The sequence below is a fragment of the Mugil cephalus genome, chromosome 6 (genome assembly GCF_022458985.1).
Source record: "Mugil cephalus isolate CIBA_MC_2020 chromosome 6, CIBA_Mcephalus_1.1, whole genome shotgun sequence".
Classification (NCBI taxonomy): domain Eukaryota; kingdom Metazoa; phylum Chordata; class Actinopteri; order Mugiliformes; family Mugilidae; genus Mugil; species Mugil cephalus.
Genome location: NC_061775.1, coordinates 26,722,419 through 26,749,789, shown reverse-complemented (window position 1 = coordinate 26,749,789; position 27,371 = coordinate 26,722,419). Strand labels below are relative to the sequence as shown.

The 27,371-nt window shown below is 43.1% G+C and overlaps 1 protein-coding gene across 2 annotated transcripts in view; it reads right to left on the bottom strand.

Annotated features, from left to right (window-relative positions):
- adcyap1r1b (adenylate cyclase activating polypeptide 1b (pituitary) receptor type I) overlaps positions 1-12,902 on the bottom strand; it is a 30,371-nt gene extending 17,469 nt beyond the window's left edge. The window contains exon 1 of one of the 2 annotated variants that reach the window (XM_047587903.1): positions 12,542-12,902. The gene's annotated coding sequence lies outside the window, so the exon portion shown is untranslated. The remainder of the gene's footprint in view (positions 1-12,541) is intronic. The other variant, XM_047587904.1, reaches the window with a different exon arrangement.
- Positions 12,903-27,371: the final 14,469 nt, after the last annotated feature.

Here is a 27,371-nt window from a genome sequence, read left to right as displayed (position 1 = left end):
ATAACTGAACCGCACTCAGACTCAGGTCCAGCCATAAAGTACAGGTCTGGTATTTGTATGGTAGAAAAATCAGGTATTTTCTGAGTTTGTATAAAAAGTGGACTTCATGACGGCCACTCAAATGTGGAACAATAAGTATAGAAGTAGTAGTGGTACTGCTCAGACTCTGGGGCCAAACTTGCAAGATGGCGTCGCCCATATAAGTAGGAAAACAACTAACCAGTAATAAAACAGAGGCCTTCACTCACATCCCAACTTTCCTTTGATAGTCTGATCATCCCCCTCTCGCTCCGTTTAATCATCACTTGACTTTCCATGACCATATCAAGCACCGGTGCGAGCATTCATTCCGCCATCTTCTAAATATTTCCAGGCTCCGCCCCCTCTTCAACCCTGCCAGGTGCCTAAAAAAGCGCGTCCATGTCTTTTGTCTCCTCGAGACTGGTCTCCAGCAACGGACTCTTCACCAGGATTCCTGGCGAGTGCATCCAGAAGCTGCCAGGATCCTGACGAGAGTCTATAGCTATGAGCACATAACAACCCGTCCTGTACTCACTGCGCTGATTCCCCGGTCCATTTCAGATAAATCCCCGTAGATTCACCCCCGTATACCCACAAAAACTCATCACTCCACAATCCTCCGAGCTGCACCTCGTTTATGGAACAGTCTCCCCATCCACCTGAGGGCTGCACGGAGCCTGGACTCTTCTAAAGCTGCCCTGAAAACCTTTTCACTCATAAAGTGCTGGTATGTCAGGCTGTATCCTACATATATAGTAAAAATATAGTAAAAGACTGGACCTCCTTCTTAATTCTTGGTGTCATACTTGGGTTGGAAACATTCATTGACATGAGAGCATCAGGCAGTTGCTGTCTGACTTGTTCTTGATTCTCAGTGCCTTGTTTTTGGTCGTTTTTTGTCGTTTTTGTGCTGTTTCTGTGTTGTTTTTTCTGGACTTTTTTTGTGTTTGGCTGTGGTTTTCGGCGCAGCGTCCCCCTGAGTTCCCCGGAGTGTGAGGCCTGAGATTGTGCTGAACTTCAGGAGAAGCACTGGGGACGCCCAGGCTGGTGGAGCGAAGGAGATTCGGGTCGGCGGCGCCGTCCGTCCTCTTGGGGAACGTGCGGTCTTTGGCAGCGAGATGGACGGACTGTGTGCGTTTGATGGGACCCGGAGGGAGTGTGTCATTAAGTGCTTTGGAGACCACAGTGCGTAGGACCATCCTCTGTTAAACCCTGGAGATGGTTGTGTGTGAAAATCCCAGCGTATCAGCGGTTTCTGAAACACTCAGAACAACAACCAGACGTTCAAAGTCACTTGAATCATCTTTCTTCCTCATTCTGATGCTCGGTTTGAACTTCAGCAAGTTGTCTTGATCACCTCTACGTGAATAAATGCATTTAATTGCAGCCATGTGATTGGCTGATTAGCTATTTGTGTTAACAAGCAATTGAACAGTACATATTTATATATACTTGTTTCTTTTAACTCTGAGATCCTTGGATGAAAAGCGAATTATAAATAAAATTACACTCTTAAAGCTTTCAGTTACATCCCGAGGCATGTGATCAGTCTTTAAATTATTCTGCAGATTTACATTGAGCCCAAACATGCAGCCAGATCCATAGAAACGTATTTTTATACACGAGAGGGACAAAGTGAATCATATGAACATCTGCATCTTCATTACAAGGAAACTCTGTTCCATCTGGTGTCAATTAACACTTCATTTTAACATCTTTTTTTTTTAGGGAGGAATATAAACAGACTAGTACAAAGTAAAACTAATTTATTTTTGTTTTAATGGAAACAAAGACTGAAAGGAGATTCCTGCCGGGCTGAATCTTCACTGAGCATCCTGTTTATATCCGCTTACAACTGCTAAAAGACCATTACACTACATTATATTACATCAACGTTTGTGTCTTCTCTTATCTGCACTCAGGCTGTTTTTTTAAAGGGGGGGAAGTAAAAGTTATGAAAGTGGAAAGTGAGACCTTGATGACTTCAACCCATCGATTCAGTGAATGAGAGACGGATGCTACAACACCGACACCATCGACACCTCCCACTTCATCAGATCCACTTCACTGTCTCTTTGCTCCGGTCTCCGTTCTGGTTCTGGTCCCTGTTCTGGTCTCTCCAGGTCAGCAGCATTCGGAGGGATTTCACCACGCGTCCCCGCCCCCCGGCAGCAAAAACCTCTCCGGTCTCATTACGGGGCTGAATGTTTACTGACTGTTTGGTTCAATGAAAGCATCTAAAATAAACTGGAAGCCATAAAAGTTCTTTTGTGTATCGAGCTGTCAGGAAGCCAAAGTGTAATTTCCTCTTGTGTATATGACGGTATGTGTGCTGAGGGGAGGGGGCGGATTTCTCCTGCTCGTATGATGAGCATTTATATTATATGATCCTGGGACTCTACATCAGGACTGTTACTTATTTTAAAGACACGATTCGTTGTTTGCTTGAAGAGAAACGTTCCTTGATTGGTCTAAATGTGCTGGAAGACAAACTGGTTTAAGTTTTATTCCCATGTTACTGAGTTTGGGATTGTCTCTTATTTGTTGTTCTACCTCCTGTTTTACTTTTAATAGTCCACCTGTGTCTCTTTCCTTTGTAATTTGTTGCATTTCTGTTTTTACTTTGAAATATTAAATCTTTACTTTGTGCCTGGGTTCCCTCTCTTGAGTGATTATGTGATTGGTATCTGTGATAAGATAAGATAAGATAAGTCTTTATTCATCCCCCTAGAAATATGGCAATAAAAGCGCCTACATTTTGAAAAAATAAATAAATAAATCCCCCATCACAAATACTAATTCTTCAAACGAAATGTCAACACAGATTTACTAATCTCGCATTATTTCATTCAATGGTTTGATGATGATGGCGCCATGTTGGCCTCAGACCAAAGGGAATCCAAACAGTGGATGGTTTCTCTTGACACGGTCCTGGCCAATCACAGATGAGCAGTGTCATGACAGCAGCCTCATCTGATTGGTTCATCATCATTATTATTTTTTTACCAAGGGACGCAAACTCTGCCTGGCTTCCCTTCAGACAACAGTGCAATACCGTATTTGGCCACGTGACATTTAGAGGGCGCTGTTTTACACATTGTAAAATCCTCAATAATTAGAGAAATAAGGAAGAGATGAGGTGACATAACAGAGAACAATTGAAACTCTAAAGAAGAGTGTTTTTATTTGATGTCAGCTACAGTCTGATAAAAAAGAGAGAACGCATGGCCGATCCCTTGGCCTCCGAGAGAAAACGCCACTGATCATGAGGTGGTTTTTCAGACATATCGATATAAACGTTTATCGCAAAAGTGCAATGGAAACACTTTTTTTTTTAACGCATTTCCCGTCATCAGAGATGATGCAGGGGGTCATGTGACCAGTTCATCTGAGGTCCATCTTTCTCAAAGTGATTAGAATTTAAGAGAATTATGGGATATTTTGAGACGAGACTTTGAGAGTTACAGCTCATTTGCAAAATGCCTTTCAATGGAAAAACAAACAAAGAGCAATTATCGAAATTTCAGAAACATCACTTTTGTTTTGGGAAAAACTATAATGGAAACACAGCTGGTGTTAACGGCAGCAGAGACATTCAGCAATCACACAAACATGGGGTGGACTATGCATACGATTTATTCCCCAGACATTTGTGTCTTTGGGCATCCGGGCTTTGTTTTTGTCTCTAGGACGTTTTTTGTTTGTTGGATTCATTTGGTCGGGACATACTTGCTATGACGACAGGAGGAAGAACCCAAACGCAGACACAAGGGAAAGCAGGAAGAAAACACAAAGAAGTTTAATGAAACAAAAAAATGATGCCATGAAAACTCAGCTAGTCAAAAACTAAAAGCCAGAAGAAAATAAAACTGTGGAACTATGAGGAGCAGAACTGAGGCACAAAGAACAGCAGTAACTCAACAAATGACTCAACCAAAGGCAACGCGAGGGTCACATGTATATGCAAACACAGCTGAAACTAATGAGGGAAGGAAGCACACAAATGACACGAGGCGACACAGGTGAATGGAATCAGAGCAGGAACAAAGAGCACGAATAAAACATTCAAACCAAATAAACCAAGAAACCAAACTGTTATTTTTGTTTTTTTACTGTAATTGACGGCAGCAACTTTTCTTCTACAAGTCTCATATCCAAGTCTCTTTCCTACAATCCTACATTGTCATTATAACATCTTACTTTAATCCTAAAACGTGACACACGACGTCTCCAGGAAACTTTCCTCTTCTTTTAAACTTTGCAGCATTCACTGCTGGTTGTTGCCTGATTTCATCAGGTGGTTGTATTGAATGATGATCAACTACTATCACCTTGACTGTCTGACTTCATCGCACCAGGATTTTGGTTCTTCTTTGTTTTCTTGGGAGCTTTGTCTGCTTCTTAATTTATTTTATTTAGCTTCATCTGGCCAACGAGAGGAAGGAAACAGTTGGAGGGAGGGATGTGGTTTTGGTTTATAGCAGAACTAGAATAAATAACTACAGAAGATCAGGCTGAAGCTTGATACCTGATCCGATCTGACCGTTTTAGAAATGCCCGGACGTCTCTTGTTAGGGTCAGGTATCTTTTATTAAGTATAATATCATTTATTAAGTATTGGAAAGATCATATATGAACCAGGCACAGACATAGGAATAAGAGTCAAATAAAATAAAATAAGTAAGTAAGAATTACAGTCCGATCCACGTGGGATATACAGACATTGTGAAGTGCCTCAGTGTGTGGTTACATAAAGTGTCTTGTGTGCCGATGCGCAACAGACAGTGCAATCAGCCAAGCCATTAACCATTAGAGCGCTAACAGTTAGCGTTGTGTATTCTGGGCATGAATGACCTGCAGCTCAGTTTCCTCCCCTGCAGCTTCTCCTTCAGTCGAGTGGATTCAGTCCAATAAATCTTTCTGTCAAACTTAATGCAGTGTGGAGAGCGGAGCTTGTACCTCGTGTTCTCTACTCCACAAACGTTCTGCTCCTCCATCCTCCTGAATAAAAGTTTAACACTCATCCTCCACATCCTCCCATCACGTGAAACTACTGACCTCCTTTTGTTTCTGTTCTGAACCAGTTGTGAGGTTATCTAAGGTTCTGCTCCAGGTTTCTTCCTGTTAAAAGGGAAAGTTTTTCTCCGGACGTTTCAGGCTACAGTATTTGTAAAACATCTTGTGACAATTTGTATTGTTGATGACATATAAATGTGCAAAAGGAGGGTTACTGCTTCATCCTACAGCAAGATAATGAGCCAAAAACTTTAGTCTAAAGCTAAACCAGAACTATCTCAGGATAGAAACAAGATGCAAAGCTTGAAAACATGGAGTGAAACATGGCCCAGACTCTAGACTTTAACCACATGGAGCTGGTTTATGATGAACTGGACAGAAGAGCGAAAGAAAAGCAGATTTCTGGGAAGAACTCTCTGAAAAATGTTTGATTTCTATTTTAGAAAGAAAGAATGTGAAGCTGGTTACTGTGATGAGTCTGAAGTTTAGAATAGATTTTGGGTTTTATACTGATTTCATGATTTATCATTAAACTGCAAACATTCCAATAAAAAAGAAAGCAAGAAAGGATTGTTTTCTATAACTTTTGACCGGTCGTGTACGTTCAGTCGCACCCAGAGCTGTGGGTAAAACCAACGAGCGCGTTCAAGTCTGATGATACCACAACATGTCGAGCACAAAGGTTTGTTTAAATAAGAAGCTAATTAATCCAAACTTAAAACACTCGTATGACTCTCATAAATCTCTGTGTGTGTGTTGGCTCAGCAGCTGCTCAGGACTCTCCTCCCCGAGCTGTAATCAGAGACTTAATGAGTCTCAGCGGCTTTTCATGTTCAACACTGTCAGCCTCAATGTGTGTGTGTGTGTAATGTTTGATGCTCAGTCTGAAGAGCACACACTTCATTAAAGAAACACACACACATGTGGGTGTGTTTCACGGTCCAAACTAAACGCAAGCGCACGGACGGACGGACGGACGGACGCTCGTCTCCGTGCTACTTTTAATGAAAGTAAAGTTGGTGAGAAGAAAAAGAAAAAGCTCGGCTGGGAGCGTGAGAAGTGGAGTTATTTCTCTCGGGAGTAAAGCAGGAAGAAGGATTCCCTAATGATCACTCACCTGCGACGCTGCAGAGAGGAGAACGAGAGGAAGCTCTTCATTAGGAGAACGTGTGCACCACCTTTCTGATTTTTGCCGGAGCAGTTCGGTCCCCGTGGACACGTTCTGGTCCCGGCTCTGACAGCTGTAAAAACACGCACTAAAACAACCCTCAACTCTTCTTCTCCGTGTACGCGTCGTCCTTAGAAGAAATTTAATCTCGCCTGCGCTTCACGATTCATCACCAAACGTGTTAATCCGGCCCCCGGACCCGTTTAATTCCCTCCGAATATCACAGTAAGTCACTCAAGTCTCCGGCTCCGCATTTAGCCCAAGGAATTATGGGAGGAATTAATGTACGCAGACATGACTTAGGCTTCATTATTTTGGGGGACGGAGGGGGGAGGCGTGCGCATTTACAGGGAGATGGAGAGAGAAAATTGGCCTGGTTTCTTGCTCCCATTATGTCCCGTTTTTTCCCACAATTCTTTTGGGAACCGTGCAGCGACAAGACTGAGGCGTCAAATAAAAACTAGAGGAAACTGTTGAATTAAAACTGCAACGCCCCCAGAAACGAGTCAATAGATGGAAATGAGTAATGGTGTATTTGATGATTGAGTTGTTAAAGAAAATCTTTAAGTGGAGTTTTCTGGTAATTGAAATAAGAAAGGCTAAATAAGTTCATGTACCTTTCGTCCTTCAATAAATGAAAAATAAAAAGGAACCAGGATTAGAACTGAAGGAGAAAACAGTCGTTAAGAAGTTTTTGTAAGTGAAGAAGAAAAAGTTGTTTTCATCAGTTAATGATTTCAAATATTTTTATAGTCTCAGTCTCAGAAAAAACAGATTTATTTAGTGCTGAAAACAATGATCCATGACCACAGATTTACAACTGGACCACTGACTGTTTCCACTATGGACAAACCCATCGTGACGTCACCCATTGGATTCTGAACCTCGAAAATGAAGCCAGAAGTGGGCGCTAACTGTTAGCTCAGGCTACCACCTGTCACTCAAAGCAGGAACGCCCTTAATTATGCAGAATTTGAAACCTTAATTGTTTTTTGTACCAGGCTGTAAACATGTGTAATAACGCTGTAAAGTTGGGCTTTTTAACATGGGGGTCTATGGGGATTTGCTCCCTTTGGAGCCTCTAGTGGCCACTCGATGAACTGCAGCTTCTTGCACGTGGGCTTCATCGCTCAGACCTGGAGGTTGTGGCTTAGACTGGACGTATCGTTCTAAATATCAAGAGCAGGAGCTTCTCCATCCCAACCTGAAGTAAAACGTGGACATGGACAGAGTTTTACACTCACATCCTAGAATCACAGCAGCATCACACAGCCGACACTGATGATGTTATTGTTGGAAGAGAAGAATTCCATGGGATGTAGATCTTTGGGTCGAAATGACAACATTTCAGCTAATAGGTTTATTTATTAGCCCTGTATTTATTTGCTATCGGATCGATGTAGAGTAGACTACGTCCTGCTTCATTCAAGGACAATACGGCTGTGTTTTGTTTTAGACTTTTAGTTTTTAAAATGAAGTTAGTACAGAGAAAATTAAGTCTAATACCAATGTTTTCATTTTAGACTACAGAATTAAGGCTTTATTTTTTTATTTTTGGATTTAAACAGTTGTTTGTCCAGTTTCTGGTTCTGACTCGGCAAACTGAATAGGAAATACTTAAAAAAGATTGCACGGACCCTCCAACAATTCTGTTCAATTAAATTAAATATAACTTCAATAACAACGCAAATAGTCCCAAGACGCTTCACAAAATCTGTTCTGAAACCTTCAGAGCAGCATGGAGGCAACAGTGGCAAAGAAAAACTACCTTTTCATAGAAATAAAACCTTGTGCAGAACCTTAAGCTCATGTGGAGAGACTCGTCTGCCTAAAACCAGCCGGGTAGAGACAGAAGAAGATAGGACATCAGGACAATACAAACATTTTGTGCAGAAACAAACAGAAACGTTGTTCAATGTGTCACAAAATGCTGCTGCTACAGTAAATGTTCCGTTTGCTTTGACCAAAGCATGAAAGGTGTTTATTCATGTTATGTCACAGCACCGGACGTAGTCATTGGTTATATATTTGGTGAACGTTTAACCCGAGCTGTGTGTGTCTATAGTGAAGAAAGGAAGAAACCAAATATGAAGCTTTCTTGGCTCATTCCTGTGTTTATGTGTCAACGGCCGCTCAGCCGGTGGAAGTCTCAGATGAGTCAGCCAGACGCTTTCTGGAGTCTCCAAGAGATTAACTCCAAGAGATTCTCATTAATACAGCGGATCCATGTGTAGGACTGTCTGTCTGTCTGTCTGTCTGTAGCCTGTGAGGCAAAGCTGAGGGTAAAGCAGAGATGTGACGGACGCCAGGTAACACCCGAACCACATTCGGGCCTCGGTATATTTAAGTGTCGCCAACACATTGTCTGCTTCACTCAGAAACTCCTCCAGCAAGTTCATATTCTACACTCAAAGCTCTGACCTACCTCCGTACCATCACTGGCTTTATTTTATTTTAGGTCGAGGACAAATTTAATAGGATCTCTGTAGAGTAATACAGAGACAGACACGACAGGACGTCCAGTCTCTTTTCAACCTGCTCCTGTAACTTATCTCTGATTTAATATCTTTCTTCTCTAAAGGGTTAGTTTCCAGAATCTGAGACAAATCGCTCTCCATCTCTGCAGTTAATATAAAAACTCAAACCTGAACCAGGGCTGAGCAGTATGACCAAAAAATCTAAATCACAGTATTTTTCAAAATGACACAATGTTCGCAACATTTTCTACTGGTTGAGAGAGGAGTTACTGCAGTAGATTGACTGAGGATGGACTATTTTACTGTGATGACGAGTAAATATTGTAGAATAATCCCACACTAGTAGTAAATTCCTTTACAGCTCGAAGATTAAACAAAAAAAAGTTAAATGTTATTAAGATGAAATGAAGAAAAAGGGACAATTACATTTATTTTGACATATTTAAACTGCTATTTCTGTAACGTTAACAGCAGCGTGACCCGCTACCGTAATATTTATAGTATGCGCGCAATATTTTTTCCTCATTCATAAAAAGCTAAATTTGGGGAAAGCTTTAGTCGGGGGACAGGTCATCCAAAACAGGGACTGTCCCGATGTCTGTTCATCCAAACAACCGACACGGCACCTTTTTTTGGCACAAGTCTTCTCGTTCTGCTGCTTCATTTTTCGGACCTTTCCATTTTCACCACATCTCACAGTGACACAGTTAAACCATACGTGTTTAGAAGCACTACACTGAAAATGGTCAGAAACAGTGTCTCATGTTGGATCTTTCCCAACGCTTTGTAATCAAATACTGGTATATTAAAAATGCAACAAAAATGCTTGTATTCAGTATGAACCATGACGAAACTACTCAGAACCGAAACCTGCAGAGCTCTGTCTCCGCCTTAGACATGTCTAAATATGTCAGGACTGGTGATGCACTCACCTCCACCTGGGACATTCAAAATGTCCGGGGATTATGGGAAATGGGATTTATCAAGGACAACAATAACAACATGAAGATTATTGAAGCAAGCGCACGACATCTACATGACGACTTCTTCCAGTGCACATGACATAAACCCAAAGCAAGCAGACGGGTTATGACGTGAAGCAGGTGTGACAGTAAAGAGCAGCAGAAGCGTGAGGATGTGACGGAGCATGTGCAGCCTCGTTTCAGTCCTTTGACTCCTACAGTTTTTTCCCAGCGTGACCCGACGAGCAGCAGGACGACCTCGTCTCCTGCCTGACTGCACCGTGAATCACAACACCCGCAACCGACCCGCTGACTGATCTGCTCTCAGCCGACGGCTTCTGCTCCGCGGGTCAAAGAGCCGCGGTAATGGGGTTTAATATTCACGACTCTCCACTGAGAACTGGAATACAGAGACGCCGCACGTCGCTTTCCCGCTGGTTCGGTGCAGCTTGATATTTCCACTTTGCAACCACTCAAGAAATATAAATGAAATGTCACTTTTTTGTCCAACAGACAGAAAACGTACCATTATTTAAAAAGTCCTGCATAATGCATCTGTTACGTTCATCTGTCAGACGGCAGCGTTAACCACGACACCATCTCGCCTCACAGCTGGAAGGCTTCAAACCTGCGTGGGTTGCGTTTTACATTTCTGTTTTTATAAGCAGATAAGTGGAATTAACAAAACATGCACAGACCCTTTTTGAAACAATGCTTTTCAATGTGCAATTAATCTAACGTGCATGTTAGGTTCATTGTCGTTGCTTGTGTGGCCGTAGTTTGTGCTTGTGAGAGTGAATATCGGTAATTTGTGTCTCTGTGGGAGCTGTGTGATGCACTGCTGACATCCAGGGTGAATCCTGCCTCCTCAGCCTGGTGTCAGCTGTGATCACAGGCTTCAAGCTCCTACGACCCTTTGAGGGATGTTTGCATGGGACACAGAGCGGCTGAATATAGTAGAATGAATAGATTATCTGCTTCAGTGTTGGACGACTACGTAGGAGGAAACTGTTGAAGATGGTGAAGCTGCCTCAAAGACTCTAGTGTCAAAGGTGAAGCGACCAATTTCAGTCATTTATACAACATATGAGGGTTTAGTAGATCAATTAGAAAAAGGTGTTTCTATGCATTCACCAAAGCCCTGCAAGAGCAAACAGGTGGAATTTCACATATTCTGCAAGTTGGAATCACTGAATCCTCAATTCTCCCGGTAGCCCCCAAAAAAACTGTGAACCTTTTAATTTCTGATGTCATTTTGGAGCAAAATACGTTTAAAATGATGCAAATCGCATTGAGATCTTTCGCCTTCCGTTGAATCTCGCAGCCATGAATGCATGAACCAATAAAAACCAAACAGACAAACAAACACAGAACCTCCACTGCATGTGCAGCATCTAGAACCATTTTTTGCACATTTTTTGCCTCATCCATCAGCGAATCGTCCGCGACTAAATGACACTGGGCTCTAGCGATGTACTGGGTGTGTTACAAGGTTTCCGTGCTGAGACTGGGCCCGACGCCTAATGTCCTCTCTCCTCCGCCCTCGTTTTCTCCCTCCGCTGCTGCTGCTGCTCAGGCCGGCCAACACTACCGGGCTAATTGGGCCATTTACATGTCAGCATCGCTGAGATCTCAGAGACAGAGGAGCTCTTACGATTCCTCGTGTCTTCTCTGAGCTTTTAGCAGAAACATCTCAGCGCCGCATTATGGACGTGATGGCGAGTCAAGCAAGAATCTAAACAGGATCCTGTGGTTTGCCCCTGATGTGAACCGTCCATTTAAACAAAGAACAGCCCCGAGAACAGTTGTTGTCTTTTGGGATAAACCAACTCAGACGCTCAACTGGTTCTCACACGTTCAGTTCAGTGATGCGACACAAACACAGCTCTCACGGTGAGTCTTTTATTATTTACGATATCGCCACTTAAAGCACCTGCTCAGCCCTCGAATCAGGATTCGGGGCGGACGTGTCACTCATTCATCGCTCTTTATGAATGAGGCTGCAGCTGAGCATTCAGAAATGTAAACAAAGTAGCGCTTTCTTTCTTTTTTTTTATCAGTGTGATCAAACCAAAGAGATGCAGGCTCTCACACCCGTGCTGGGATACGTGAACACAGACCCTTTCTTTTCAACCATGCATGAACATGTAAAAAAACAAACAAACAAAAAAACAAACTAAAAGTAAGAGCTGAGAGGAAGCACAGCTCTGCTGTCAGAGGCAGATGGGTGGATGAGGGCGGCTGTGACCGACAGGTTTTTAAAAACCTTCCACACACATGAAGCAGAAAAGCAGCAGTTGTGATTCAGTGACAGTAAAGATGCATCACAAGGTCACACACAGGTTTTATCCACAGGCCTGGTTTCACAGATCACAGATTACACATCCACCCCTCCAGAAAACAAAGCCAACATTACTAATTGAATTCCTGCAGGATTCCTGCTGCATGTGCAACGTACAGATCTAATTCCCTGGACGCATGTATGACTGAATGCATCCTGCACTGACAACCAGACTCATCTAAGAACTCAGAATGATAAAAAAAAAAATGGCTTTTGCAAAAGGCTGCAGGGATGATTTGAACCTCATTTAAAAACCATAAACACGGACTAATTGACTAATATCTCGCAGCGCATGTTGTAGCTATCAGTTACATTCTGCCTCTAATCTCACGTCCGACGCTTATTGATGCCTGATCTTGTGCAAACACGCGCCCTGACATGAGAAGGAACCTGAGATCAGCCAACACATGCCGCAAGATCCCGGCGTGCTCGTGTCTGTGTCCCTCCCTCACGCGCACCTCTCCTCATCCTCCGGGACGTCGACCTCCCTCCCTCCCCCTTAAAAAAAATCGAGATTAAACGCGATTCCAATTCACGCGTCCGCGGCAAATCTTACCATTTTATCGAGAGGTTGTAAACGTTGACTCCCGCAGCTGCTGCGGCTCCTTCGCGCGCCTCCGCAGGACGCGGACCAACGCTCGCGGTGCTGAGGAAGGTTCAAAGACTCCGGAAGACTCAACTTTAGGCAGAAATGCACTTCCACGGCTCGTCGCTCTAGGAAAGATGCGACAACCTTATCTCTGCAGTTAAAAAAAAAAAAAAAGAAAAGGAAAAGTCACAGATGGAAGAAGGTTTCCTTCGGCTTCAGTTGTAAGTCTCGATGCCGTTGCCCTGCGGACGACTGCTCGCTTCGCCCTCCACACAAGAATGTGAGGCGCATTTCAACTACCCCCTCTCTCTCTATGTCTCCCTCTCTCTCTCTCTCTCATCCGCACGCAGACACTGTCACACATGCGCGCACGCAACAATGCACAAATCCAATTTGGCCTGATCGACGCGAGACACGAAATGGTTACGTTGAATGAAATAATTCAGTCACACAGAGTTCAACGCAAAAAAAAAAAAAAAAAAAATGAAATGGTTATATATACATCGATATGCAGCCTTGCGTGCGCGCCTGCGTGTGTGCGCGTGAGAGTGTGCGCGCGTGTTGTACAGAGGTCATCATGTTGGGTCAGAAATTCAAATAAAAGTGGTCAGGACCACGGACAGCGTGGACAGATACTAGACAAAACACACGGAATGTGTCAGGAGGTGTTCAACACATCTGGAGGGAGAGACAACTGAACAGCCATAACATTATGACCACTGACAGGACGTCTTGTGATAATTTAACGTTCTGCTGGGAAACTTCAGGACATGTAGCACCCACCTAGACCAGACACACCCCCCACCCCATAGCGATGACACTCATTGATGGCGGCAGGATGGAGCCTGACACAGTTGTTAGGGCCTGGCCTGGCCTCCAGATTCACTAGATCCCAAACTGATCGAGTATCAGAGGCCCCCACTAACAACATTCAACACCGAGCTCAGAAGACCCATGTCCATGGTCATAAAAGGTGGTCATAATGTTATGCCTGATTGGTGTATATCTCTCACATGGAATGATTTGAAATCTCATCTCCTCCGCCACCACCGTCATCATCATCGTCAATATCTTTTGTTCATCTCTTGCAGAGACTAGAAAGCACAGAAGGTGTTTTTTTGAGGCCTGCGTTGGAACAACAGCTTAATTTCACACCTCATGATTGATTTTTACTTTCACATTCAACGCACAATCCAGTGTGAAAGCTGTGAATCTAATTCTCTTACTACTAACAGTTGGCAGCGGAGGCGGGAGAGCGTCTCTAAAAATACATCCTCTACATCTCCCCCGGCTCGCCCTCTATGTGACTGATGTAAAAAAAACCCAGCGTATCTGCAGGAGGAGAACGGAAAAAACACACGGGGAACGTCTGCTCTCCTGGCGAAAAAGGCTAAACACACATCGGGATCCAGGAGGAAATAAACGCTGCATTTAGCGTCGGTGGGTAACGTCCCCTGTTCCTCTGCTCCGCGTTCTGTCAGAGAGGCGACAGAGCTGCAGCGGCGTTGTAGAATTAGGAGACGGCTTATTGTATCAGTTTGAGCCGTGAGAGGACTGACCGAGTGAAGGAGCCCGGATCTGATGTGCAGCTCATTTTTCAGCCTCGGAGCTGAGCACCGCTCCTCTTCTGAGAGCTGCAACGTGTTAGTTATGTTTCTAATCTAAAATTCATGCTGAATTTCAAATGTATTTCATTCTTCTTGTGTTTCCCACTCACACGCTGCCATCCAGCCCTCCCACACACACACACACACACACACACACACACACACACACACACAGTGTAGTGGTGACTCAGACACCTCTAGTCTCTGAGCTGCAGAGAAAAGAATGAATACTTGCTTCTCTTTTATTTATTTTTTGCTTCATTCTCATATCACTGTTTGTGTGTCATTAAAACCACACACACACACACACACACACACACACACACACACACACACACACACACACACACACAGGCCTCAGGCCGCTCCGGAGCAATTGTGATCAGGATTTGAGTGTTTCTCTTGACGCAGTGACATCATCTCTAATTGATCCTCTTTTGAATTCTGAAAGGGGGAATAATATGCCGCTGTATGCTGTATGGGGTTGCCATGGCAACTGGCACACATTTCAATGCAAGAGGATGTGGAGAGTGCTGCTGGAAGCTCGGGGGGTAATTGGGGGGGGTGTTGTTGGGTTGGGAGAAGGTTGGTGGAGGTGGGGAGGAGTTGGGGGTGGCTGTTACGATATCTGTGTGTGTGTGGGGGGGGGGGGGGGGGCAGTTGCATGAAAGGAAAGAAAGAGTTAAGGCAAAGAAAACCTCAGTGTCTCAGTGGTGCATTCAGAGGATTCAGAGAAAAACACCCTTCAGGCACAAAGAACCGATCATGAAAAAAAACAACACTAATTAATGAGCCGAGGGGGCGGAGCTATGATTTGCACCAGAAAACCAATCAATTCACAATTCATAACAACAGAATTAGAAGGACGGAGCTGCTGCTGATCCTGATCGATCACAAGTCTCAGCTTCTGCACGAAGCTCCAACAACAACCTCCACGGCGGAGCGGAGGCGAGAAACAACACCCTGCGTGTTTAATTGATTGACGTTGGGAGCCGGAGAGCTGCATTAAACTGACAAACACACACACACACACACACAACGTATAATTACTGGTGATCACTAATAACAAGGCAAGAAGATGCGTACAAATGCGCAGTTATTTGGTCGGGAGGTGGGCAGAACGCAGATGGCTGAAAAATACAACTGGAGGATCAGAGATACAAGAACACGGTTTCATTTTTTAACAGATGGCATGAATTCAATTCAATTTATTTTATATAGCGTCAATAACAACGCAAATTGTCTTGAGGCACTTTACAAAACCTGGCCTGAAACGTGCTGCAGTAGTAATACAGTATCACACAATTGCATCAGTAGAAATCTTAGCTCAGTGCCGGGGAAAAGAAATGAAGGGATAGGAGCTTGGTGCAAGACAGAGAAGAGAGTAGAGGACATGTGCTCTAAGCATCGACCCCCAGCAGCTTAGACCTGTAGCAGCACAAGTAAAGATGGTTCAGTCCAGCCCTAAATATAAGCCTGATCAAAAAGAAAGTCTTAAGCATGAAAGGTCAATACAAACCATCTCAAGGCGTCTTACAAACCCCAGCCTGAAACCGTGAGGGGGGAGAGAGCGGGACACAGACCAGCTAACATGCTATAAAGTCGTATCACACAATGGTATGAAACCACATGAGAAATTAGGAACTGGAGCTCAGAGCCAGAGAGAGAAGAAGGTAGTAACATTGCAACCGTCCTCCAGCTGGTGGATGGTTGAGTTCAGCTCTCACTATAAGCTTCATCAAGAGGAAAGTCTTAAGTTCCATGTATTGCACTGGGGAAGAGTTATCAGAGTTCCAGTTACAGAAGTTAGAAAATACGACGGCCGCCTCCAACAAAGCTCTTACCTTGTCCCAATATAACTTAGTGTGTTCAATATTTTTTTGCAAAGTGCAATGTGAAATTAAATCTTGTTATCAACTAATATTATTACTAATAATGTTAAACTAAATTTAGGCTATTTAAGTTACACAAATTGTAAATGGAGCAGATAACTTGAACCCACTCCTGAGTTTTAACCACAAGAGGCAGAAATTCATAAAAAAATTCAAAAAAATATTCAAAAGTTTTAAATATTTAATTAAAATGTAGAAAGAAATACACTATTAATCACAGTTTGCCACAGTGGTGTTTGGTGCTGTTTTGGTTTTACCAGGCTGTTGTTTTTAGCCGTTGTTAGCGCGACATAAGCTCGTAGTTCCCATATAACACATGAAAGAAATGACTGTAACTGTAACAGTATTTAAACATATGTATGTGGAAAAAAGACTGTCTGTACGACTGTTTGAATGCAAGAAAAACGAATCAGAAGAGCTAATAAACGGAATATTACAGGAGCTTCTAATAATATTTCAACACGCGGCAGCCATCTTTGTAAATCCGACTTCAGGGGGTGTTCCCGTAGAAAATTCCAACTCAGAACTCGGAAATTCCAACTTCTGAGCACAAATGCAACTCAGAATTAAGCCTCACTTTAAAAGTAGAGAGGGCGTCTGCCTCCCGAACCCAAACTGGGAGCTGGTTTCACTGGAGAGGAGCCTGATAGCTGAAGGCTAAGAGAACCACAAGTAGACCTGCAGTTTAAGATCAAAGTTAGGCCTTTAAGGGTCTTTTTACGTAATAGGATTCTGTTCTAGGTTTTAAAAGGAGCCAATGAAGAGAAGCTAAAATAATAAGACCTGATACTTATCTGTAGTTGGAGAAAACTGTTTTCATCCTGTTTTCTTTCCTCTATGAAGAATACTCTAAAGAACCGTTATCGTCCTTAACACAAGAAGTTTCACCCCTTTCGCACCTTGATTCCACATGTCAACCAGTTCTAATACTCGCTCCCATTTATAGCTAATATTTGTTTAACTTGATCTCCGTTCGTCTCAAGTCTCCCAGCGTCGCTATGACTCCTCGAATTTCTTTATTGTCTCTTGTCGCCACATTGCAGCTGCTCTCGTCCTGTGTGCACTCACCCTTGTGTAAATAGAAATATTAAAACCCCAAATGAATCAATTAAATCATAAAGGATGTTTCCTCAGAGAATCATGAGCTAGTTATGCAGGGACTGTACTGACACTGTATTCAAATGCATAAACTTTAATATGGACTTGGCTTTCCACAAGATTTTGTAGTTTTTCTGATTTTTTTCAGTAGAACAGGCTCACAATCTCCTTTCCAGTTCTTCCCGGAGGTGCTAGATGGAGCTGAGGTGAAGCTCTTCCACACCAAACTCATCGATCTTTCTGCACCAGTCATGATGGAAGAGAAAATTACGCTTTTCAAACTGTTGCTGCAAAGTTTGAAGCGCAGCGGAGCTGTGAAGTTTGCTCTTCGCCAGAGATAAGACGTCATAAAAACCAAACCATCCTCCTCCTCCTTCACCATTTGATGCAGTGCAGTCAGGCAGGTAACGTTCTCTAGGCTTAAACCAGACTCACCCGTGTGAATAGTGATTTTTTCACGCCACAGTCTGGAGTGTGGGATGTTTATCAGGTCTGGGCGGTTTGTAACGGTGTATTTGATTACACAGCATCCGGAATCGCTGCACCACAAGACACCGTTTCAGACCGGACCATTTTCAGTGCAGCGTTTCTAAACACACACGATGTGACTGTGTCACTTAGAGGCGTGGTGAGGATGGAAAGGAGACTTGCCAAAAAAAAACAAAGGTTCTGTGTCGGCTGTTTGGGTTTTTCTAGGGGGACCAGACGTCCCCGATTTCCGGGGACAGTCCCCGTTTGGATGACCTGTCCCCAATTTTAATTTTTTATAAATGAGAAGTTGCGCACAGACTATAATTATTACGGTAGCCGATCGCGCTGCTATTGATGTTACAGACGTAGCAGTTTAAATATGTTTAAATATGTCAAAATAAATGAAACCGTGACAAGAGATTTCATCTTTTTTTAATCTCAGAGCTGTAAATATCCTCAGAGCATTCAGTGCAAACACTGGGCCAGTTTTAACAAACCAGTTTTACTACTAGTGTTTAATTATTCTACAATATTTACTCACCATCACAGTAAAATAGTCCGTCTTTAGCCAATCTACTGCATTAATCCCTCACAAACAGTAGAAAATATTGTGAACACGTGATTATGCATGAAAAAATATACCATTTTTGGTCATTCTCATGCCCATCACTACTGCTCTGCATTGGACTTAATGATGCAGGGCTTGCATGCACGCTAGTGGACTGACCCGCCCACAGCTCTGAGCAGCTCTGTTATAGTTTATAATAGATTATTTTGACGGCAGCTGACCAAAAATCTATTTCAGATCCAATTAAGAAATCTCTCTGCATCTCAACAGCCAGATTGATTATCGCTCAATTAATCACTCGCGCTGTAGTAAATTTAGCCTGGCTGCGAAACCGGCAGAAGAGAATTAGGGCCGTCCATATTTAGTTGTCATGAGCAGATTCATTTTCGTGTCGTTCTTTCAAAGGGGACGCGAGGAGCTGGAGCGTTTCCCAGAATGCACTCAGCATAAAGGAAAGATTGCCGGGTCAGAGCAGTCAATCAGAACATGTTGACATTCAGTCATTCGTGAATAAGTTCCGGTGATGTCCGATCCGTCACGTCCGATTCCGGTGGATCGAACCGGAGGGAACGTTCGGGAATGAAAATGCAACGCACCTCCTCGTCGCGCTGTGGCAACGGCGGCGATGTTGAGATCGCCATGGCAACAAGAGTTTCTACCTGAAAAGCCGAGGCTGCGGAGAAGCCGGAGGAAGAGGCCGAGAGAATGAGGAAAGAAGGGCCGGGGCCTCTCATAACACTCCTTGATTTATGAAGGTCCGGGAAGGAACATTTACAACGAGTCCACTTCACACACACTCACACACACACACACTCACACACACTCACACTCACACACACTCTGGAAGAAAAGGATCGGCGGTATTAAAGGCCAGGCAGGCATTCAGGAGAGGAGATTCATTCTCCCTCCCTCCCCCCCCCATCTCCGTCTCCGTCTGCCTCGCTTTATTCTCATTGTCTGAAAATGTTTCTTCCTCTCAGTTATACGCCGCTGCTGTCAGTGTCGGTGTAATCTCTGCTTCCACTGACAAAAGACTCATTTATACTTTAGCATGATTCAGTCAAATTGAATCATTTTTCCTTTTCAGCGCTGACGTGAGCTAAAGAGCCACATAACCGAGCGTCTCTGGGGAGCGTCTTCCCACAGCAGTGTTTCCCAAACTGCATTTTTTTTTAGGTTTTTGCCCCTGTTTTGGAAACTGTCCAAGCTCTGTGCCTCCCACAGCATTCCTGTCTATTTATTTTCTCCAACCTTTAAGCGTCACGATGTGTTCAAACTACTGCTACGTTGTCTGGAATTGAAATACTGAACCAGAGAGCTTTTAATCTTTGTTTTGTTTTTAGTTTAGTTAACCACCTGAGAAACCGGCGTCCTCATATGGGGACATTATGCTTTGGGTTTGAAGCAGCTTATTCAGCTTCATTTAGACGTGTTGTCTTCATAAGGAGACACGTTTGTCCTGACATGTACTGGTTTATTTATTCTATTCTAGTTTTATATGCCATGCAAATATAACAAATTCCTGAGTACTCGTTTGAGGACATTGGGATTTAATCGACACACTTGAATTGTAATATACAGTTAAATAATCCCTATGTCCACATATTTTTTTCAAAAACCCACTTTCAGTTCAAAGATGATGGTTATATTTTACACTTCTTCAGTCCTGCTAATCCCCAATAACTAAAGATCTTAATGTTTAATAAATCAAGATGCATCCCAAAGAAATGCATGTGTCTCAGGAAGTTAAATTCAACCCTGAGGTCTCTGAGGTCAGAGCTAACAGTGGCCAGCTAACGTAGCTAGATTAGCTTGATTAGCTGCTAGCCAGCCAGCTGCTAACAGTGGCCAGCTAAAGTTGCAGCTTCCTGATTGTCTGTTTTCTGGTTTATTGAGCAACATCCTCACGCAAGAAGGTAAAAATATGTTATTTTTGTAAATTCGTTTCAATGCCAGTTTTACCTTTTTGTATTCTTAATTATTTGCTTTATTTGCAGCTAAAGCTCTGATGTGTGGATCAATGCTGAAATGTTCCCATACCAGGTCTTTATGCTCTTAAAATCGCTTCTCAAATCAAAATATTCATTCTTTTAATACTTCAGTTATTGGAGGTGATGTAGGAACACGGTGGAAAGTAACTAAACTATTGAGTTGTGGCAACACAACAAACCTTGTAAAAATAAAACCGGTTAAACCACAGCACAGAATATGAGGCATTTATGATGAGGAGGACAGAAGAGGAGAGAACAGTGTCTTCGTTTTATTGGATCGGAACGGAAATCATTGGTATCGAACATCATTGAGCTCCTGCATGTCTGAGGAACCAGTTGCAGTATTTCGGGCACCTGGTGAGGATGTTTCCTGGGTTGTGCTACCCCTTGGGAGGCTTATCCGGCCTTTCCAGGCGGTGGTGGGGTGGAGGTGGATGATACATTTTTATATATATATATATATATATATAAAAATGTATCATCTGGCTTGAGGAGAGGAGAAAATGTCGCTAATTTATTTGAATGATCTGGAATCACGTTAAACGTACAAATAGATGGCGACAGATGCAAAAATGTGCTTTCACAAAAATCTAGTTTTGTCTTTTTATAAAATATTGTGTTACTCCATTTTTTAAAAGTAAAATAAAAAGTAATATAATGTGCAGGTTATTTGTTTTTCCTGAACAAAAGAAAAATTAACCAGTCATACTTTCAAAAGAAGAACCTGGGGGAAAATAAAAATAAATGGATTACTGTCACCCAGTGCAAAATTTGACTCAGGAAATGATTTGTTGCTACTGATTACGACTTCCGCCCAAACATTTATTTTCACCTTGCAATACAGAAGAATGATGTGGAATCATGTTTAGTGTTCAGAAAGATTGGAACAGATGATGCATCAAAACTCTTTGGAGATGAAAGAAAATAAAAATGGAAAAAAGTGGAAATGGTAGAAAATTCCATCAAATTAATACAAGAAGATCGAAATGAAGAAAAAAGACTTAACGCCAGTCTAACTGCTTCCATTTTCTGTCCTTATGCAAACCATATGTACTGTACAGAGACAGGAGAGCGGTGTCACTGTGATTCACCAGGTGAGAATGAAATGGCCCTTCAGTCTGATTATCAGCCTCCATCTTCGTCAGGTCCTCGCTGACAAAAGTGTGAGTTGAAGTGCGACTTTAACAAGCCGTGGTTTATCTTTTAAAAAGCTCTGATCTCTCTGCCGTCCTTATATTCTCTCACCGCTCTGAGTTCTTGTTTTCTTTGTTGCAGCGAGTGAATCACCCTCTCCAGCTCCAGCCTCATCCAGATCAATGGAGATCTCCGCATGGGTCCTCTCAGACGTCCCCACTCCTCGTCCTCGCTCTGTCATCGCCATGGAGACTCTGGTGAGCAGCCTCGCTGCAAGGAAGAACCATGCAATGCTTCTTATGGTCCCACAGGCACACGTGGATTCACTGACGGTGCTTCAATCAGCCTCTTCCACATCTGCAGAGTTCAACACTTATGTTTTTGGCTTTTTGAGAAGTCCCGCTCTTTGCACAGCTTTAGATTTCCCCAGAGTGGAGTCGGTAACAGGCTTTGAACAACTTCACACAGCGGCAGTGAGGTCCAGAGGGAAACTGGGGTTGACTGAACTCATACAGAGCTGAGAGGCAGCAGCACAATGATAAGTGAATGTGGACGAGCTCGCGGGGGAAAAAAAAACCTGCAGCCGAGTCATTCAAAGGTCAGAGTGTAATAATTAACGGCGAGTCCTGCGAGTATACTCTTGCAACTATTGCAGTCTCTCTAAATTCAATTGTAAAGCGTGCGAACGTTAAACAGAATGGATACAATTAATTGCGAAGTTAAGTGAATTTCAGCGAGACAGCGAGAAAAGGCCAAGTTGGTAAACACAAAGAACCCGCGGTCGATAGGAGGCTAATCAACCGTACACAGATTAAACAGGACAACAAGGAAAATCCACTGGGATGACTTCAAACCACATTTCAAAATAAAACATGACTGCACAATAGAGTACATTACTTTATACTATATATATATATTAAGCCTATTAGGTGCAACTTTCCGCCTTTGTGTTGCACCTAACTGAGTAAACTGTGCACACAACAAAAAAAATGAAATTTCACTAATAATAATTAATAATAATTATATCATCGCAGTTGATCCGGTAGTGACAGGCAGCAGAACCAACCAATAAACATGTACAACAGTACAAAACAAAAAGACGGAGCAGTGGACCCACTTAAAGGATCATCACACTCTGCAGGAAGGAGTTTACTTTTTTTCCAACAAAGCACCTCCGGCATAAAATACCAAGCGTAACCACCCTCAAGTGACACTGGGGCCTCAGAGAGTCTAACTCGGACTGTAAACAATGTTCAGTGTGAGAGATTGTTCTCAGCTGCAGGCAACATCATAAACATTATGACCCTTGTGCATCCAAAATGCCTCTGGTAACACAATGTTGTTAGCGGGGGCCTTTGAGGGGAGGGTCATCTGTGGATCATCTCACAGATACTTGGTCAGTTCGGGATCTAGTGAATTTGGAGGCCAGGTCAACAACCTTGTGCTGTTCTTCGTGTTTTTTTGGTGTTGTTGTTGTTTGTTGAGTTGCTCGTGAACTGTTTTTGTTTGTGTGTTTGAGTCAGGCTGCATCCTGTTGGGGATGGCTGCTGCCATCAAGGAATGTCATTGCTATGAGGTGGGTCTGGTCTAAGTAACATCCACACAAATGAATACCAGGTCCCAAAGTTTCCCAGTAGAACACTTAAATTTCACAAGATGGTCGACGTTATTTTACGTCTCCTTTCGGTGGTCATAATGTTTTGGCTGACTCTCATTCCCCCTGTCTCTGTGTAATGATGCTACTTTCCACGGGATGAAGAAAGTATCGAGACATCTGCACATCTCAGCTACGTTTGTTCCGCGCTGTTTGAGCAAATGTCCCGCGGTAGTCTTATCAGATAGCACATGTAAAAGCCAAGCGAGCGGCAGGAGCAGATTGTTGTATCGTCATGTGTAAACTTTTCTATGTGGGTGAATGACGATGGGAGTCAGTTTATTTGCGCACGTGCACAAAGGATTCACATCATGCATGAAAACATTAAACGTGGACTGAAAGCCTTTTTGAACGTGTGCCCGGTGAAAGACAGAGCGGTGTTTAACCAGTTATCGAATGGAAGTTAACGTCACGACGAATCAAAGCGTGGAACCTTCTGGATGTTTGCTCTGTCGCTGTAACTGATGCTGTTTGTCCATGTTTGAATTTGCACTCTGGAAAAAGGAGCCAGGCTGCAACCAGGCGACCCAACAAGAAAAAAGGTTTATGTACTTAAGCTAGAAATGCTGTATATTTACGGATGCTATGCTTTCCACTGCCAACCAGATCTCATGAGAACGTGCAGGAATTCATTGTGCCAAAATGATGAATCGTAACAGTCAGCTCCTGACTTTTATTTCCTGGAAACCAGCTCAATGTCCCCCTTACCACAACATTTTTCTGGTGGCGAGTTGAATTGCTCTGTCGGGAACTGGCTAATCAAGTCATACATGTCGTCTGAACGCTGTGTGGTGGAAGTTATTTCCAACAAATTCTGTCTGATTGGTTGTAGGCCTGTCTAATTGCATGCAGTGGTTTTTATTTCTCTCAGTTGAAACGCTCCCATAATTAAATCCAAACAGTGTTAGTCTGACAAGAATTCAGTGTTGCTGTTTCATTTTCTTCTTTTTCAAGGCATCTACCTCCATTAAATCCTTGGATACAGATCCTGGTGGACACGCTTGCCAGTTGTTGTCTCTGTGTCTTTAATGAATCGTGACTTTTCTATGAAGTTCGCAATTGTTTTTTATCTGCCTCAAAATTAGGCACATACATCAATATTCACCTCAGAAGAATCGTAATCGCTTCATTTCTTCTTTAGTAGTGACTCAGTCACAGTTTTGTTGGTTTTTATACTTTATGCATGTTATGTTGTGAGCATGTTAGCAGGCTAATGTTAGCCTTTAGCTCAAAACAACGCCATGCTTACACTAAGCCTCATTCAAACAGTCTAGACTCTAAATTTCCTTTCGCTGTAAACACACAACAAATTAATTCAGCTGAAGCGTTTCCAATCAGACCTCTGCTGCCGCCGTGCTGCAAATTATCAATAGCAAAATCCTCCTGTTAGCAGTCATGGCTCTGTAAGTGATCTCATGATGAGCATGAAGCAGGTTCTGTCTAGTTTTGCCTCCGTGATTAATCACCTCTTTGAACCAGCTGCAAACCCCAAACAGCGCAACGTTGTTGCCGCACAAATGTGTTGTGACAGTCAGCTGCTAAGAGGTCATGCTGCAGACAGAAGGGAGCATTTATCTTGAGTTCATCTACATCTACCTAGCATGCTACAGCAACGTGATCCGACCTGAGAGGAAAAAAAAACTGCTCCTTTGCTGACAGACAGAGGAAGAAAAACCTCAGGCATCTTCAGAGATAATTTAAGTCCAGAATTAACAGTCCAAGCAACACAAAGAACAACGCTGTGGTGATTAATAAAACATTCAGCCTTTCCATTGAAGCTCGTCTCCGTGCGTCTCTACGGGCCTGGATGAGAAATGACGAGTGCACTGCAGTCATTCCTCAGCGTGAGTGCTCACCAGCTCTGTCTTCCCACGACAGAGTAATTCATTAATCCTCAGAGGACGCTATGGCCGTCACAAACTTCTAGCTATTAAAAGTGTGCTTTTTTTTTTTCCTGTCTCCACATGCTAGTGCTTTGCATTGCATGGAAAATGTGTCAGCTGTCACTCAATCAGGATGTGTGATACCAGAATATCCAGAGTTCCCCACAGATATAACCAACGCTTCAGAGATTATTCCAGTGCATCGAGTCGCGAGGATAAATAAGCTCAGAGGAATCCAAAAGCTCGGACCGCAGTCTCTTCAGAACCAATTACTTTCACCGAGATGGAATGGATTCCCTCTGTAACTCCAGTGGCATTAATGGCACAATCCACGGATTATAACAAAAATAAAAATAGACACTGCGATGTTTCTGGTGGGTTCCAATCAACTTTAACATTGTGTCATCATCAAGTGTCACAAGGAAGAGAAACGACAGACAGAAAAGTGTTGAATTGGGACATTAGATGTGAGGTGGACCGCCGGCTGTGGTTGGTTGTAGCTGTTTGGCTGAGGTACAGGCTGGTAGGAGGGAAGCTGTAGAAGTTATCCATCAGCAGGTGGAGTGGTGCTGAGCAGGACTGCAGATCTGGCTGCAGAGCTGGTCTGAGATTAGTCAGTCGTGGTCAGTGAGTCATTTGCACAGGTTGAACTGTTGAGAGACCGGGGGAGATATTCTGCAGAGCTAAATAGGTAGACAGGCTTCAGGTGAGCAGGAGATGATTGCATGGCCAAACCAGAGGGTGTTATTCAGGTACTTGTCTTTTCCTTTTATACTTTTGTTGTTGTGAAATGTCACTGTTATGTTGCTGCCCATGTACCATGTGTCTCAGCACAGGACTACCTGGTACAGCCAGGTATCCCAGAATGCATCGAGAACACCGCTGTTCCAATTCCATAATGACCCTGTCCTCTCGTCCTCCGGTCTTGACCGGTACTAAATACACAAGTCAGACGTGTTTTCTATTTTTAAACGTTCACAAGAGACATCAGGGAGGAGAGACACCACCAAAAAAAAAAAAAAGAAAAAACAGGAGAAGGACAGAGAGAACTGTGGTTTTATTTTATTTTTTAATTTTTTTAATGAATTGACAATGCAAGCAGGCAAGAAGAATTTGTTGACCAGTCCGTACATTTTTAATCAGAGTCTTTGTGCAATATTGCATCTTCTCCTGCACAGGTCTTTTTCATGTATATATGCAATTCATCTGTAACATGCAAATGAATCATAAACATGCACTGTATATACTGGACATATGTGGCATGGAAACAAGTAAGAATTATTACCTAAACGGAATTGTGTTTTTACAGAAAGGTTTTAATCTCTTGCTTTGGACTTTAAACTGTCATTAACTCAAAATGTCAATTAGTGAAACCTCAGGTTATTCGCAGCCATAGATATGAATGAATAAAAAGATGGACGTAGCTACCAGCGTCAACCATTACCAGAGTTATACGGGTGGAGAAGCCCACAGATCTAGCACCAGCTGTTATGTGTTGCTGTACCAACCAAACATGGATGAGGACCTGGAGACATTTTTGCCAAATAGTCCATAAATGCTCAGAGTTTGGTTGAGACCCCAGAGGGAAATGCAAATAGGACTGCAGCGCCTTCAGAGGGATCAATGACTGTAAAACAGAACTAGCTACAGATGCATATTGGCTTTCCCAAATTATGGTTTCAAACATCTTTCTGTAGCACTGATGCCTCACAACAAGAAGGTTCAAATCACTGGCCTTTCTGTCCTGGGTGTACCCCGCCTCTCACCCAATGACAGCTTGGATAGGCTACAGACGCTTACAGAAAATGAATGAATGAATGAATGAACAGTTTTCCACCAGACCCAGACTAGAACATCCGTGATCCCATCATTTACTCCATCCGTAAGAATAAGCTGTGAAAGAAAATGGATTTGCAGTTCCTTAAAGATTCATGAGGTCTGCAGTGGAAGCTGGTTAGCTGTGGTGTTGGTTGGTGGTTAGCAGTTAATGGGGGAACAAAGATGCTCTTAGTAGAAAGCATCTTCGAGAAAGCAAGAAAAGAAGCAGCCATGATGTGAGCGGTTAAACTCAGCATGGCTCTGAAACATGCCTTTACATCGAGACATCTGGCGACGGCGAAACGCTGGGATCTGCTCGACACACATGCCAGCTCCAGCCTAGCGAAATGAAATTACTGCCTTTATCAGAATGTAATCACTGGTATTGTGCTGTCTCCCCTGGCACTGTCACACAGCCAGAGGAAATGGCTTCAAGACTATTTTCAGGCTTCCCTGCAGATGGCAGACCCCTCTGTTTGAACAATCATAAGAGCCTTTAGAGACAGCGTACGGCAGCTATTTCCTCTGAACGATCAAGGGTCATGTCTCCATGTATTGCGTGTTTTAGTCTGGATTGAGATCCCTCCAGCTACATTGTCTGATCTACATTTGTCAGGCTTCTGTTTTTTTGTCTCTAAAGGTTTCTTCTAATTCAGCTGACAGATCAAGCAATTTTGCAGG